Here is a 16,916-nt window from a genome sequence, read left to right on the forward strand (position 1 = left end):
TTTGCAGAATTCTGCTCCTAACTTTATTATTTTCTCCCATGGTTTGTTTATTTAGTTAAACAATGGTTTTAGTTAGACTCTTAATCTCGTGAATTTCAGTGTGTCTGCTTCTAATATGAGCACCTAAGGTAATACATTCCCTCCCACTGCCTTATTCACTGATGCTTATAAAGTTGTTGTATGTAGTATTTTCACTCATCCCGTTCTATGCATTTTAAAATCCCCATTATGATGTTTTCTTTGACCCACGAGTCATATGAACATGTTTGTTAATTTCTGAGTGTGTGGAGTTTTTGACTCCCTCTTCACCTTACTGATGTTGCTTTTAATTCCACTGCCATCAGACACTGTTGTCTTGGAGATCAGTTTTTGGATGCTGTGGGGGACCTGCTTCTAGCCCTGGTCCTGGATCAGGTTTTGATAAGGTCCTGTGTGTCTGGAAAGAGTGCTGTCCTCTGTTGTTGGGGTGGAGTTCTGGGTCCTCTGGACCCTATGTCTCTGTTGCCTTTTTGTCCTGTTCTCTGGGGATTTTGCTGTGCCTCACGGCCTCTGCAGTCTGGGGCATGTCCAGGAGGAACAGGTTTGGGCTAGCCCCAGAGGATGAGGAGGATCCTATCCGATGGAGGAGGAGGGCCTGAACGAGGGAGCAGCATGGATAGTGGTGGGACAAGGCCACAGGGTGGTGTAGCCTCTGAGGGAGGGCAGAGGGGAGGGGCCAGCACCAGAGAGTTTGGGCAAGGGCCTTCACAGAAGACAGGCAGGGGAGAGTTGTCTGAGGGGTCAGAGGGGCCCACAGAATGGAGGCAGCCGAGGGCTGAGCTGGGGGGGTCTGGCTCTGGGGCGTGTGCTCTGGTTACTGGGACGCCTGGTAGTGCTCAGGGTCTCCTTAGGTGACAGCCTAACCACTTGGTCAGGGGACTGGAAAGGCAGAAGTAGCTAGAGGTAGGGTTCTGAGGGCAGTGATTGAAACAGCAGGCCCAGAGGACCAGGTGGGGCAGGTGGGCCAGTGACCAGGAGCATCCAGGTTGTGTTGGACGGGTGGGGAGAGCTGTGGTGAAGGAGGGATTTGGGTGTGGGTGCCTGGCAGGGGCATGCCCAATGTGGCTGGAATTGCAGGGTGTCTGGGAGAGATGAGGGGAGTTCTGAGGTCAGGGTGTCAGGAGGGTTGTTCATCAGGTCATCAAAGTCCTCTGTCAGTGGCACAGTGGTAAGGAAACCCTGTGGAGAGGGAACCCTGTGATGGTGGCCACCCCTGGAGCACAGGGGTGGCGGGTGGGTGGACCTGGGTGGGGGGAAGCTCCCAGGAGCGTCCTGTCCTGGGAGGCTGCCCATGATCACCCTGGGCAGTGTTTCTGAGGTCAGAAGGACCTCAGTGTTTCTGAGGTCAGAAGGAGAGCTATGAACACTTAGGCTAGACACCAGGACTGAGAAAACCAGGACACACTGCTGACTGGGGGCTCCCAGGCAAGTGGGAGCTTTCACCTGAGACTAAGACATGGTATACAGATACACCACATGGATGGAGGAGTGTTTTGTTTGTTTGAGGCTTTTTAAAAAAGTGATCACTTATGGTAAAATACATGCAATATAAAATGCACCATTTTCACCATTTTTCAGTGGACATTTCAGTGGCATTGGGTATACTGACAGAGCTCCTCCTGTTGCAAAACTGAAAATCTGTGTCTGTTAAAACTAATGGACCACCAGGAAATTCCCTCGTTTAAAAACAATAATAGGGATTCCCAAGCGTTCAGTGAGAGGACTTAGTAGGGGCTGCATGAGAATCTGTCCTTGTCACTGGGGACAAACACAGTAGAGCCTACGGGGTCTCACTCTAGGCTGCCGGGTCTGTTGCTCATGGGGAGATGCCCTGAGAGGAGTAGCACTGTGAGAACAGAGCAGGTCAGGCCCTGGAAGTGGGGGATGGTCTCTAGAGGGGCCCAAGGGTGCATGCAGCCCCCTAGCTATATTTTATTTGATCTAGAATGGTTTCAGAAAATTGGAATAATTACTAACTAGTTAAGTTCAGTTCAGTCGCTCAGTCATGTCTGACTCTTTACGACCCCATGAACCGCAACACGCCAGGCCTCCCTGTCCATCACCAACTCCTGGAGTTCACTCAGACTCACGTCCATCCAGTCAGTGATGCCATCCAGCCATCTCATCCTCTGTCGTCCCCTTCTCCTCCTGCCCTCAATCCCTCCTAGCATCAGGGTCTTTTCAAATGAGTTAGCTTTTCGCATTAGGTGGCCAAAGTATTGGAGTTTCAGCTTCAACATCAGTCCTTCCAATGAACACCCAGGACTGATCTCCTTTAGGATGGACTGGTTGGATCTCCTTGCAGTCCAAGGGACTCTCAAGAGTCTTCTCCAATACCACAGTTCAAAAACATCAATTCTTTGGCACTCAGCTTTCTTTATAGTCCAACTCTCACATCTGTACATGATCACCGGAAAAAGCATAGCCTTGACTAGACAGACCTTTGTTGGCAAAGTAATGTCTCTGCTTTTTAATATGCTGTCTAGGTTGGTTATTTAAACACTGGGAGGAACTCGGCTTAATATTCTGTGGTAACCTAAATGGGAAAAGAATTTGAAAAAGAATAGATACGTGTGTGTGTGTGTGTGTGTGGTTATATCTGAATTGCTTTGCAGTACACCTCAAACTAATACAGCATATAAATCAACTGTACACCAATATAAAATAAAAATGTAAAAAAATTAAGTTTTGGGATATTTCAGATAGAAATTTGTTTCCAGCATCTCTTTTTTAATGAGTTTTATTATTACAAAGTTTATTATAAAATTTAAAAATTATTAAATAATTTTTAAAATTAAAAAGTTATTATAAAGTATTGTAAGAGTTGCATTTTAAAGTTGAACATTATACTTCAGCTTATTGATAGGAACAATAAATTCAGTGCTACCTACTTTTTTATAATTTTTAATTTTTTAGTTGAAGTATACGAGGTATAGTCCACAGGATCACAATGGGTCAGACATGACTCAATGACTAAAAGACAAGAACAGTAGTTAATTTAAAATATTGTATTAGTTTCAGCTATACAGCAAGGTGATTCACTTTTAATGTTTATATTATATATGTATTACTTATAGCATATATAATATGTATATATTCAGATTCTTTTCCTTTATAGTTTATTACAAGATATTGATACAGTTCCCTGTGCAATGGTGCAGGTCCTTGTTATTTATCTATTTTTATATATAATCGTGTGTATGTGTTGATCCCAAGGCCCTCCATCAGCTTCTCTTGAAAAATAGGAGAGCTGGTCCCTTCCCCACAGGGAGGCAAAGAGAGAGTGTGACCCAGAGGGTCATGTTAGGTCCTTTCGGGTCTCAGGACAGATGCAGTCTGTGCCTCAACTTGGCTCTCTCTTCCCCAGTGGGGCTCGGCATCACCCTCCCAGAGGATTTGCCCATCATCCTCTGGGAAGGGCAGGTCCTCGCTGCTGATCTGGATCCGGAAGAAAAGCTGCTGGGCCTGGGGGCACAAGGGTTCAGTCTCTGGGCACCCTGTTCCCACTCAGGGGATGTGCCATCTGTCTGCCAATGAGAGTGTGGAGGTGCCAGTTCTCGGCTCCAGTGAGGACCCATAAATCAGACAGAACTGCACAGAACTAATGAGCGCACCTCACTCAGAGCTTGTCTTACAGATTTGGTCATATGAGTGATGACAGAGGCATGAATTCACCTCACAGAGCTGAAAAAAGTGACTCAGTCTAGAATCAATTGTATATTGCAACCTCATTCTCTACACATGGATAAAAAAGGAACAAGAAGGAAGTCTCTCTCAGGGACTTGAAACACCCTGAGGATGGCCAGATGGGGTGGGCAGTGTGGCCCCGGGGCAGGCCGGGCCAGTAGGCAGTGCACTGTTCACTCTGGCTTTGTTGACTCTGTCGAGGTGGGAGTGTTTTTCCCACGGGGACCACTGATAAAGAAATATGTGTGTGTTTTTAATTGAAATTAAAGAGCAAATGGGATTTGTTATCTGGCTTTGTGACTGACTTTGTTGCAATCCATTTTCCCTCCAAAGTGAGATACATATTACTTCTTACAGAAATAATAGGGAAAAAGCTACCTGAACAACAGCCTGCCCTGTGTCAGGCCCTGGGCAGGCATCTCACATGTGTCCTGCTTCATTTATCCTCCCAGCAACCATGGGGTGGGGTGGGGGGGGTTAGAGAGGGGTGCTGTCATCCCTGCTGCCTAGTAAGGGAGATGACAGAAAAGAGAAATTAAGGAACTTGCCTGGAGTCTCTTCAGTGAAATGGAGGACCTGGTACTTAGATCCAGGCAGTCTGGCTCCAAGGCTGCAGTCACTGCGTGGAGTCTCTCCTGCCCCAAGTTCCATGCTAGGCAGTGACCAGAGTCCCTTTGCCATCACTTCCCTGCCCTGGCCCCATCTTGCCCTGTTTATCCTCGGAATCCTGGTAAAGAAGTTCTCCCCACTAGCAGGATACCAGCCTCTCAAAGCATGGGCCCCCCTTTCTCTGTAGGAGCATCGGGTCGCCTGTTGCTCAGAGTCTGTGATCTGAGTGCCGGCCTTGCAGAAGAGCCTCCACCGGGCCTCCCTTGCCTGTCCTGAGCTGCTCACTTCTGTGGATCTCCTCCCGGAGGCAGGTCCCAGACACTGTGACCCAGCTTGAGACCTGCCTGGAGCCTTGTGGAGAGAGTAGAGGTGTGAGTGGACAGGTACCGGCAGCTGCGTGGTTGTCCTGGGCATAGTGAACATGGGGTGCTGTGGTGGGAGGGCATCCTCAGCCCTGCTCATGAGTCGCTGGCAGACAGTCGTGTGTGTTGACTTTGTGAATCGTGGGCGGAGAGAGGGCAGACAGAACAGGGTGATCCGTTTCCTCTCTCTTTCCTTTTACACACTGACTTCTTGCCTATAAATGAGTGCTTTTGAAGTTTTACTTTGAATATGAAAGTTCTGTTGGGATTTTTTATGGCCACACACTCCATAAACCATCATATTAGCATGAAAGGGATGGAGAGACGCTGGTCCAGCATCTCCTCAGAGAGTAGAGTCCAACCAGGGCGGAGACGGGCAGCCCCCACAGACCCCGACCTGAGATGCCGCAGCTGCATGGACAGTCACAGCACCACAGCAAAAGGCCCGATGGGGAGAGCTGCATGAGGCCCTGCTCTAGTTTATAAACCAGGACATGCTATGTGGCTGGGAAAGGGCCCTCCAGGTGAGTGTTGGTGGAGCTGGAGCAGATGCCATCCCCCAGGGGACTCTTCACTGTGAGTCACAGGTGTGGGGTTGAGTCCTGAAGCCAAACAACAGTGCAGGGCTCTCTTCCTGTGTGCTTGTAGTGCACACTGTGGAGTTTGGGCACTCATGTGCTTTTGCTGAAGGCTTCCCCAGTGATTCAGAGGTAAAGAACCCACCTGCAGTGCAGGAGACACAGGAGACACAGGTTTGATCCCTGGGTTGGGAAGATCCCCTGGAGGACGGCATGGGAATCCCCTCCAGTATTCTTACCTGGAGAATCCCATGGACAGAGGAGCCTGGCAGACTACACTACATGAGGTTGCAGAGTCAGACACGACTGAAGTGATTGAGCATGCACTCATGTGCTTGTACTGAAGGTTTCTTAGCTCTGTGAAATACAAGCCTCATGTCTGAGCGGGGTCAGCCCACATACCCTCCCACCTGCCAAGAGGCCAGCTTCCAGGATGGGCCTGGGCTGCGTGGTCAGCAGACCCCCAAGGACAGGCATCAGGAGTTAAGGGATATTGGATCAGGTGAACGTGGGCTGTCTGCATGGGCATGGCTGTCCCCTCCCGGGTGTCTCTTTTCCCTTTAGGGGAAGCCATGTAACAGAGAGGGATGCAGAACTGGGATGAGCGACCTGAAGCCCAGAGTAGTTGGTAATCACAGCCGGGCAGTGTTGCTGGTCTCTCCTGTCCTGGGCGGGCTGCACCTCCCCTCCTCGGGCCTCCAGTGCTGCTGTCACTGGGGCTAGGGGTGCCCAGCACCCAGAGTGACCCCGGAGAGAAGTCAGTTTTAGGAAAAGTGGGACAGGAACGTAAAGACATTTTTTCTGTAATTGCAGTAAAATAGTGGGCTTCCCTAGTGGCTCAGACAGTAAAGCGTCTGTCTGCAATGCAGGAGACCCGGGTTCGATCCCTGGATTGGGGAGATCCCCTGGAGGAGGAAATGGCAGCCCACTCCAGTATTCTTGCCTGGGAAATCCCATGGACCATGGAGCCTGGTAGGCTACCGTCCATGGGGTTGCAGAGTCGGACACGACTGAGCAACTTCACATACATAATAAAATTTACCATATTAACCATTTCTAAGTGAACTGTTCAGTGACATCAAGTACACTCACATTGTGGTGCACCCATCACCCCCATCATTTCCAGAACATTCTCATCTTCCAGAAATGAAACTCTGTTCCTCCCCTGGCCCCTGACTCCCACTGTCGCTGTCTCTGTGATTGTGACTCGTCTCCTGCCTCCGTGGGGTCACACAGGATTGTCCTGTGTGCGTCTTGTCTCATTGAGTGTGAAGTCCTCAAGGTTCACCCATGCTGTTGCAGATGTCAGAGCTGCCTTCCTTTTTGAGACTGAGTGATAGTCCCTGTGGGCATGGACTGCACCTTATAATCGCTCCATCCATCCATGGGCACTGGAGTTGCCTTCTTCTCTTGGCTACTGTGAACGTTACTGTTCACATGTCTGTTGGAATCCCTGCTTTCTCTTCTTCGGGGTATTGAAGTGATGTATTTTTAAAGTGAATATTTTAAAGATTAATTTCTTCAAAACACTTTTTAATTTCCCTTAGGATAATTCCTCTCAAGTGAGAGTTTCAGATATTAAACTTTGAGTCTTAAACATTTCTCTCACAAGGACAGAAATCTTCTTTATCAAATCTTGTAGCCTTCTCACCCGCCTCCATCAGGTAACCCTAGGCTGCAGCTTGGTGCTGGCCCTTCTTTGTGGGGAGCCCGGAAGGGGGCCAGTAGGACCAGATGGGCCTTCCCCTGTTTCTTTGCTCAGGGCATCCCAGCATTGACCATCCCCCAACCCCACACCACCCCAAGTGCTGTATGGCCATTGTGCTGAAGGTTGCTGGTATCATCCTCTCCACTCACACGCCAAAGTGCTCTCTGCTGAGAGCAGTGTGGGCGTGTCTGTCCCAGGCTCTCTTACCTGGAGATGGGACCCTCTGGGGTGAGGCTGTCCCCATATGTCTTCCATGCTCAGCAAAAAAAAAGGCATGTGCTAGCATGAGGAGAGCCCAGTCCCCTGTCACGAGGACCATGGGCTACCTGCAGCGGCAAGTGGTTGCAGGCAGGCCGTGTGACGGGGCTCACATTCACCAGTAGTTGCCAGTGAGATGCTGGAAACTTACAGGAGCTGAGGTAGGATCGGGATGCTGGCTTCCTTATAAGAGTTCCAGGTCCCTGTTCTTGACCTGCCCACTGCCTCCCAGTCAGGGATCCGTCTCCCGGCTGGAGACCACGCACTGCAGAGCAGTTAGCAGGCAGCAGGGACATAGTGTGAACCCAGCCTCACCTTCACCATCAAGTCAGCTTCATGGAATTGAGGGGTGGTCAAGCTTAGAAATGGGATAAATGACTAATTCTGGAAGTCATAAAGATACCTTTAAAGAGTAAAGGGTTTAAGATGAAAATCTTCAGAAAGGCCGTGCAGTTTTTCAGATGTTTCTCTGTGGATGTAAAAGGTGTAGCTTGATCTGTACATTAACCATCCTCATCTGAAACGGGACCGTTCGGCTTGGTGACTTCAGGGAAGAGAAAATGAAGTCTGTTGAGTAAAAATTAATGGTTTTTCAGGAATTTGTAGGAAGTCGAGCAGCTTAATGACATGCTTTGGGTGGATGCGTTTTGAAGAAAGCAATTTGAGCAGACTAGGAAATTGTGCAATAACCTTAACTTGGGTCAGAATTGTAAGTACTGTAGTAACAGAGTGTCGCTGTGTGTCTCTGTGACCAAAATGGGAAGCAGGATTTTTTAAAAACGCTTTTAAAAGTAACAACAACTTGTCCATTCTCTCTCTCTGGACTTCCTTCATTATAAATACCAGGTAACCCAATGTTGGCTAAATATAGGTTCAGTGGCCATCTCTGTTTATGACTTTCTTTAGGCGGAAGTTACCAGCACAAGGCCAGATTAATTTGGTGTGTAGGTTTTTATAGGCTCTAATTAGTTATGTTTTTCTTGAGCAGACCAACTGGGATCAGTAACATTATATAACTGAACTCTGACGCCCAAGACTTTCAAACACAGACGCCTCTCTCAGAGCTGGGGCCCTTGGGAGATGTGGACCCGGCGGCCCGGCGGCCAGCCCACTGCAGCTGTGAGCAGCCGGACTCAGAACATCTGTTTCCAGCCAGGAGCAGCTCCAGGAGTGATAAACTGAATACTTTCTTGCAAAGTCAGAAGCCTCATCTGCAGCCCATTGGTTTCTGCATCCTTGAGGTTTGACATGGCACGACTACTTATCAGCTGTCCCCGGAGGCAGATTCCACTGTGCTGGCCCAGGAGGAGGTGGGGCAGCCAGGGACAGAGCAGAGTGTGCGCTTGACCAGCCTCCCTACCTCACGGCTTGACAACCCTGCACCTGCGTCTGAGTGTCTGAGGTCACAGCCATTGGAGGCCTGAGTGGGTGGTGGACCTTTGGAGCCATGGAATGTCATCTGGGGTGGACCTAGCACACTCATCAATGACTTTGCTGCACAGCAGACTTGACGAATGACTCGGGGCCCTCCTCTTCTGTTCTCGAAGTTCTGCAGAAACCACCAAGTCATCTCCTTTTCCTCCGGGAAGGCAGGGTGCGCCCCACTGGCAGCACCCTGGATCTCGCCCACCTCACACCTGCCCTGCATAAACAGGGAGGTGACATGAAGCTAGCCGTGCTTACACTGATGGGAAAAGCAGGACAGGAGGGGCTCTTCCTGTAAACACCCCAGCCCAGGCCTCTCTCCGCATCACACTTGGCCCCTGCCCCTTCTTCACTGGGCTTTACAAACTGTTGCTGCCCCCCGCCCCCTCAACCCGTGGTCCCCTGGATGCTTCCTCTCCATTGAGCACCACCACCTGCCTCTGGGCCCTGCAACCCTTGGAATGGACATTAGAGGGGCCAGCCTGGGCCTCACCCAGCCACTCAGCTGGTGGGTAGTCTTCCTGCATCCACAACCTCAGGACTGTCCTGGGAAGGGGGCTAGAGAGCCCAAAGGCCAGATGGCTGGGAGGCCCAAGGTCTTGGTCACCGCTGCACTGGACAGCTCTGTGTGTGTGGACAAGAAGATGTGTCCTTCTAGTGTGACTCAAGGTCTGTTCATTTCACCAAACATTTCTTGGCCTCCTGCTGTGTACCAGATGCTGCCAGTGCCTGTGGGTTATTACAGATGATAGTTCATGCCTTCGAGGAGCTTATCTTGGAGGAAGGGACAGAAGATGGGCTATAATGGGCACATGTAGGCACACTCTGCTCTGGGAGGTCCAGGAGGGCTTCCTGGGGGCCATGACAGCTGAGGTGATGGTTAGAATCAGAGCAGGAGGTAGACTTGGTGTGAGATGGCTGGCGTGAGCAGGCTTGGGGGTGTGAAAGCAAGCAAGGGTCCCTCACACACGGCCGCATCGCTAGAGAACAGGGGTGATGCTGGCGAGGCCAGGCCTGTGCCAGAGGGAAAGCTGACCTGGCTTGGTCATGGAGACGTGCGTGTGCCCTGTGAGGGGCCCATGGGCTTCTGCTCCTCCAGGAGGCAGGGATGGTGGTGTGGTGGAGACTGTAATGGAGACTAGGAGGTAGTAGGGCCCTGCCCCATGACGGGGGCAACAGGGAGCCACCAGACTTGAGAACCCTTCAGACTGTCACTCTTGGAGGGCTTGGTGATGGATGCCTGGGAGGACGGTGGTACCTTCACTCAGAGGAGGGACTCCGCAGGAGGAGGGGGTCTGGTGAGGGTGAGGACAGCAAGATGGTGCTGAGTTCAGGGTGATGCTCTTATTGTGGGGGTCGGCACAGCCTTCCCAGCACAGCATGCTGGGTGGGGGCTGGGGGTCTGGTAGGGCCAGTGGGGAAGGGCCAGGCAAGAAGTGGAAGGGTCTTCTCCTAGGAAGAGCTGTCCTCGGGTTGGGGCACGACCCTCAGCTGTAGCTCGGTGCCTCTTGGAGGTGGTCCAGACCTCGATGGCCAGGACCTCCATGTGGGGGCAGGCCCAGCCACAGCGAGTTTGCTACTGTTTGCACACCAGGCTTCCCTGTCATTCACCATCTCCCAGAGTTTGCTCAAATTCATGTTCATTGAGTTGTTGATGCTATCTAACCATCCCATCCTCTGTTGTCCCCTTCTCCTGCCTTCAATCTTTCACAACATCAGGGTCTTTCCCATTGAGTTGGCCCTTGCATAGGGTGGCCAAAGTATTGGAGCTTCAGCATCAGTCCTTCCAGTGAGTACTCAAGGTTGATTTCCTATAGGATTGACTGGTTTGCTCTCCTTGCAGTCCAAGGGACACTCAGGAATCTTCTCCTGCACCACAGTTGGAAAGCATCAATTTTTTGGTGCTCAGCCTTCTTTATGGTCCAACTTTCACATCCATACGTGACTACTGGAAAAACCATAGCTTTGACTATACAGACCTTTGTTAGCAAAGTGATGTGATGACTTTGCTTTTTAGTATGCTGTCCAGGTTTGTCATAGCTTTCCTTGCAAGGAGCAAGCGTCTTCTGATTTCATGGCTGCAGTCACCAAATGTAGGTACACACAAATCTGAATGTACAACATGCGTGTATATATATACATTCTCACATCTGTGCACACATGCAGTCATACATCTACATATGTATGTACATAAATACACAGGAACCCATTTCTATGCCTGTTCATCCACAGACACACCCATCAGAGGTGTGCATGGGCCACAATGGTCTCTCTCGAGGTTCCTGTGCTGGTAGGAAGGAGAGAGAGCCCCACGAGGCCCTGAGCTGCTGTGAACAGTGTGTTGCTGGGAACCAGGTAGGGTGAGTGAGGTCACCATGACAACAACGCTGGAGATATGTCCAGAGGCAGAAGGGTGATGGTTAGGGATGTGAACTCAGATTCACCTCCTGACTGCTGCGTGCAGTGAGGGGGCGGTTCTGAACCACTCAGAACCTCCGTCTCCCCATCTACACCATGAAAGTGAAGATGGCCCCTGCCTTGTAAGGCTGCTGTGAGGCTCAGGTTGTGTTGTCTCAGCCGGAGGCCTGGGACAGGGGGCTGCCCTGTTCTGAACCAGGAGCCCCAACAAAAATCAGGGGCCTTGGGAGCTGCACAGAGAAGGAGAAGACAGGACTTGCTGTTCCCTGCTCTTTTTGTGCCTGCTTTCCATCTGTATTTTGCACCGAGGGCATGTGGAACTAGGTTTCTAAAGTGCCTCATGGAGGGTCCCAGTTGGGAACCACATCCGGCTCTTCACTGTGGGTTCTTTGATCCCATTTCTTCCAGTGTTCTGGCTTAGAATACTTGGCCAGGGTTTTGATGTTACCAATTTTATCAACTGATGTGTATAATTACATACCAGTGTTGAGTGAAGAGATGTGGACCTCGCACACTCAGCAGATTGTTCATTTTCTGGCGGGTGCGGTAGGCTAAGAGAACAGCTCTGATTAACCCATTGTGGAAATAACACAGATGAGAAAGAGAAAAGCATTTACAAACATTTTATGTTGTGACCAACACCTACCCACCCCTGCCAGAATAAAAAAAACTTAACAAAAAACACCTCATAGACTGGAGATTGGATTCACTGAGGCAGAGTGGATTGAGGTTCTGGGGGCTCAGTGCCGGCAAGGGCTGGTCGGCAGCTGGAGAGAATGGGAAGAGAGGAAGAAGAGAAGACTGCCTGGGCACTTGGGCAGCAGGGTTCTGCAGCAGCCACCGCCCCCATGTCAGTCGAGCAGGTGGCTCAGCCACCAGCCAGGGAGGTGGTGTGCAGAGCATGGGCAGGCATGGTGGCCGGGGCACAGTGTCTGGGACGGCGGGACTGTGGAGCTGGGACAAGTGCCCACATTAATGTCAGTGCAGAAATCAAGTGAAAATGAGGGCCTCTTCTTACCCATGGGGTTGCCCTGCACTTAAGATGTCTTTTGTGCCCCCTGCCCCCGCCACTTCTCTGTCTGCTCTTCCGACTCCACCTCTCGTTGATCTGACCCTGGGGCTGTACCAGTAGCGCTGCAGTGATCCTGAGCCCTAACCCGTGTGCCTCTGTGTCATTCAGTGAGAGGTTGTCGCCTGTCTGGGCACAGTGGGGCGAGTCTGAATGTAATGCTGTGCTTAGCCCCCTTGGCTTCAATCTTCCCATCTGTGAAGTGGGGCCATCTCTGTGGCTCCTCCCTGACCCCTGCCTGTGAGGCCAGGGGCAGTCAACTGTCCATATGTTTACCCCAGCCAGTGGCCACATCCCCAGTGTCTTGCCCTCCCGTCCTCCTATTTCATGAAGGCCCTGGTGAGCTTGAGGGACAGTGCCCTGAGCAGGAAGGTGTAATCCGGGTGGGGAAGGTCACTGAGTGGGGGTGGGGGTGGGGTGCAAGTCAAGGGGCAGGAAACAGCCACATGGTAAATGCCACATCATCCATGCTGGGCCACATCCCACTTCAGGCAGGGACATGAAGGGAAGCAGAGCTTCCCGCTCTGCTAGCTCTTGATCCTTTCTGACCTTCTTCCCATCTTGGAAACCTCATACTCCCAAGCAGTCCTGATGCTGGGGAGGGTGAGTCAGATGGGAGTGACCGGGTCACTGGACAAGGATGGTGCCTGGAGAGGAGGCAGCTCCGTGACTAGATAAGATGCTGAAGGCGCTGACCTCCTAAGCAGAAGCCCTCGGTATGGGGACTGGTGGTCTGGCCTCAGACTGGTGGACCCTCACCCCAGACACGCCCTGCAACAAATGCTAGACCTGCAGGTTGGCAGGCCTTCTCTGTAAGGTCTGCACATGGCCTGTTTTAGGCGAGGGGGCAAAGGGTCCCTGTGGCAGCCACTGGGCTCGGCATCACAGTGTGGGGGCAGCTGTGGGCAGGATCCCCAGGGAAGCTTTACTTACAGAAACAAGAGCTGTGTGTACATCCTAGGATGGAAAGCAGGGTCACCAACAGACACGGCACACTGCACTCAGCGCCGTCAGGAGGTGGAAGCAGCTCAAGTGCCCATCAGTGGGCTAATAGACAAGCGATGATGGCATATGCCCACCATAGAGTGTGGTTCAGCCTGAAAGACAGAGGGAGTTCTGACACCTGTGGCAACAGGGGTGAACGTGGACATCATGTTAGGGCAGCAAACCCGTCACAGAAGAGCCAGTGGCTCCCCTGAGATAGCCAGAGTTGTCAGGTTCACAGAGACAGAGCAGATATTCTGTGCCCTGTCTGCCCTCTGTTTGCCTGTTCACAAATCTTTCATCGTGAGGAAGGATGGTTTCTGCTCCCCATGCCCGCACACTGCTCCAGGAGGGCCCAGAGGGTGGGAGTTCACATGTGATGGAGGCAGGGTTTCAGTTTGGGAAGATGAGAAGGTTCCCAAGATGATGATGGTGATGACTGCATGACAGTGTAATGTGCCTGGTGTCCTGAACTATAGATACTTAAACACTGTGACAGTGGTAAACGTTATGTCTGTTCTGTGTGCTGAGTCACTTCAGTCATGTCCAACTCTTTGCAACCCCATGGACTGTGGCCCACCAGGCTCCTCTGTCCATGGGATTCTTCACACAAGAATACCGGAGTGGGTTGCCATTTCCTCCTCCAGGGGATCTTCCCGACCCAGGGATCGAACCTGTGTTTCTTACATCTCCCGCATTGGCATGTGGGTTCTTTACCAGTAGCGCCACCTGGAAAGCCCTCTGTCTGTTTTACCACAATTTAAAAAGCTAACACAATAAGCAGGAGATAGATCATTTGCCTGTGCTCCGTCCTCTGCCCACTGCCGCCCTTGAGTGGGTCAAGACGTGGTTGACCACATGGCATGTCCTTGGGCTTCAGGATGTCACGTCCATCCAGGTGAGGGTGGTGCCAGGGCCTCTGCCAGTGTCAGGACTCCCTCCTCAGCATCTGGCCCTGCCTCCTCCCTCTTCCCTCTTCCTGCCCTCACAGTCTCTCCAGGGTCAGGCAGCCTTCTGTCCCATGCCCTGTCTGCCCTCTGTTTGCCTGTTCACAAATCTTTCATCTCAAGGAAGGACAGGTTCTGCTCCTTTCACAAATCTTTCATCTCAAGGAAGGACGAGTTCTGCTCCCCATGCCTGCACCCTGCCCCAGGAGGGCCCAGAGGGTATACAGATGCACACAGAACCCTGGGAGGATCTGGGTGGCAACTGTCAGAGTTCCCAATAGCCAGTGACCTGACTCACTCCACTTTTTCCTGAATCAGATTCCAGCTTCTGCACCTGGCGTTGTCAGGATGGGAGGGTGTCCTTGACTGGTGTCCCCTTCTCCCCTGCACCTTACCCAGACCTTTATCGTCCATACTGGGCTGCAGATAAGTTCCCAAAATAGATGTGGCATTGCTCGTTGCTGCCCCCGGGGCAGTTCGTCTGGTCAGCACCATGGGAGCCATCTGTTCTTCCCTGGAATTGCTCAATGGAAATGACCCTCCTCAGTGCAGACCCTCTGAGCCCTGCTCAGGGTGGAGCTGGACAGGGGCAGCGTCACGGGCCTGCACGGCCTGGGGACTGGCCTTTGCAGAGCGGCCGGGCTGCTCTAGGGCCAGATGCTGCCCTGAGTGGTGTCCAGGGCTACCCTGATGCAGGCCTACTTAGGATCTATGAGTGCATGCTCAGTCGTGTCTGCCTCTTTGTGACCCTGTGAACTTTGCGACCCCATGGACTATAGCTCACAAGGCTCCTCTGTCAATGGAATTTTCCAGGCAAGAATACTGGAGTGGTTGCCATTTCCTCCTCCAGGGGATCTTCCCAAACCAGGGATCGAACCTGCGTCTCTTGTGTGTCCTGCATTGACAGGTGGATTCTTAACCACCTTTCTACCTGAGAACCCCAGTGCTTATAGTTGGCAGCTCTGAAATTAATCCCTCCCCTTGTCAGCACATTGGATTCAGCTCTTAGTTTCTCCATGTCCTGAGTGGAAATTAATTTGAACACCTGGAGTTAAAAGACCCAAAGTTGTGATATATCTCCCAGGGATGGTGGCCACTTGTGGATTAAACGTTGCTGTAAGTTAAAGCTGCATTTTTGTTAAATAACAGCTTGGCTTGCTCTAGGAGGAGCCCTTTGACAGACATAACAATTAACTTCAGTGAAAAAGTGAGCAGTTAACTGTAGGAGGAGAAATAAGAGTGCTTCTGTGCAAAACAGGGCAGAAATAATTAGGTTTATGATGGTTGAAAAATGCTTGAAGTAGAAAATGAACCAAGAGTCATAATTGCAGAAAACCACGTATAGAGCACTTCCTGCCTGCCAGGTACTTTGCTGGCTCTTTATATATGAAGAGCTGTGCCTGACTCTATATATGTGTACGTGTGCGTGTATTGTTGTTGTTTAGTCGCTCAGTGGTGTCCAACTCTTTGTGACCCTACAGAATGTAGCCCGCCGGGCTCCTCTGTCCATGGGATTCTCCAGGCAAGAATGCTGGAGTAAGTTGCCATTTCCTTCTCCAGGGGATCTTTCCGACCCAGGGATTGAACCCAGATCTCCCGCACTGGCAGGCGGATGCTTCACCACTGAGCCTCCGGGGAAGTTCGTGTGTGGTGTGTGTGTGTGTATGTGTGGTATATGTGTGATGTGTGTGTATGTACGGTGTATGTGTGGTATGTGCATGCAGTGTATGTGTAGTGTGTGTGTGGTGTATGTGAGGTATGCGTGTGTGGTGTGTGTGTATGTGTGTGAGTGTGTGTATAAGTGGTATGTGTATGTGTGTGTGGTGTGTGGTATGTGTGTATGTGTGGTGTGTATGTGTGTATAGTGAGGGGGGAGGGGAGAGGGACTGTCTTGGAACAAACCTTGAAGATAGTAGTTACTGTTCTCACAAGGAGACTAAGAGAGGGTCTGAAGCCCAGATTCCGCAGCAGGTAAAGCTGAGTCAGGGTGTATCCCAGGCCCAGCGAGGGTTTGGAGGAGCCAGGGTGAGAATTCCAGCTCCGAATACAGCCAGGATTTCCTGAACAGCAACTGTGTTCAAGGCACTAAACTAGGCAGACACCATACAGACTCTAACTGGCTAACCTTCACAGCTGTCATGGTGTTCGCTATTCTGTGCTTGAAAACAACTGAAACATCCTGGAGCAAGCTTGAACAAACAAGGAGGTTCTTCATTTCAAGGACAAGCGGTGTCTCTGGAAACTGAAAAGCAGGATGCAGCCGGACTGCTGGGTTTTCTGGATATGAGGGTAAAGGGTACAGTCAAGCAGGCTCTCTCTGTAGACACCTGTGCAATCTTCTTGTGGAAAGACGTGGAAATGGCTGCTCAGCATCTCCATGTCCCTTTAGGTCTCTGCCTGGTCCCGTCCACTGCACTGGACAGATGCAGTGTCTGTGAGCAGGCAGAGGGGCAGTGGAAGGTCATGGTGAATTGGGTGGACATTAGTCCTGCTTAAACAAGTTCTTGGGGTATGTAGTTTTATCCCCACTGTACATGTAAGGAACTGAGGTTTGCAGGAGGGGAATCTTGCTCAGGATCACAGGATCGTGCATGGTGAAGGGAGCGGACAAGGTTTGGATGAGGCCTGTCTGGCTGAAACCAGGCTTGTCACCGTGACATCTGACTGCTGCAGAGGACAGTCTGTCTTAAATCCACCCTCTCGTCAGGAGCTGGAAGAGAAACTAGGATGGTTTCACCTGAGGAGGGCAGCCTGGGAGTCTGTGTAGCATTTGCTCCATCTTCAGTGACAAGGCTCTGCTCAGGGCTCATGCCCAGCCAGCTGTTTCCAGCA

General features: G+C 51.2%; 1 protein-coding gene across 2 annotated transcripts in view; it reads left to right on the plus strand.

Annotated features, from left to right (window-relative positions):
- PCSK6 (proprotein convertase subtilisin/kexin type 6) overlaps positions 1-16,916 on the plus strand; it is a 170,217-nt gene that overhangs the window by 32,544 nt on the left and 120,757 nt on the right. The gene's annotated exons all lie outside the window — the stretch shown is intronic.

The sequence above is a fragment of the Bubalus kerabau genome, chromosome 19, assembly GCF_029407905.1.
Source record: "Bubalus kerabau isolate K-KA32 ecotype Philippines breed swamp buffalo chromosome 19, PCC_UOA_SB_1v2, whole genome shotgun sequence".
NCBI classification, from domain to species: domain Eukaryota; kingdom Metazoa; phylum Chordata; class Mammalia; order Artiodactyla; family Bovidae; genus Bubalus; species Bubalus kerabau.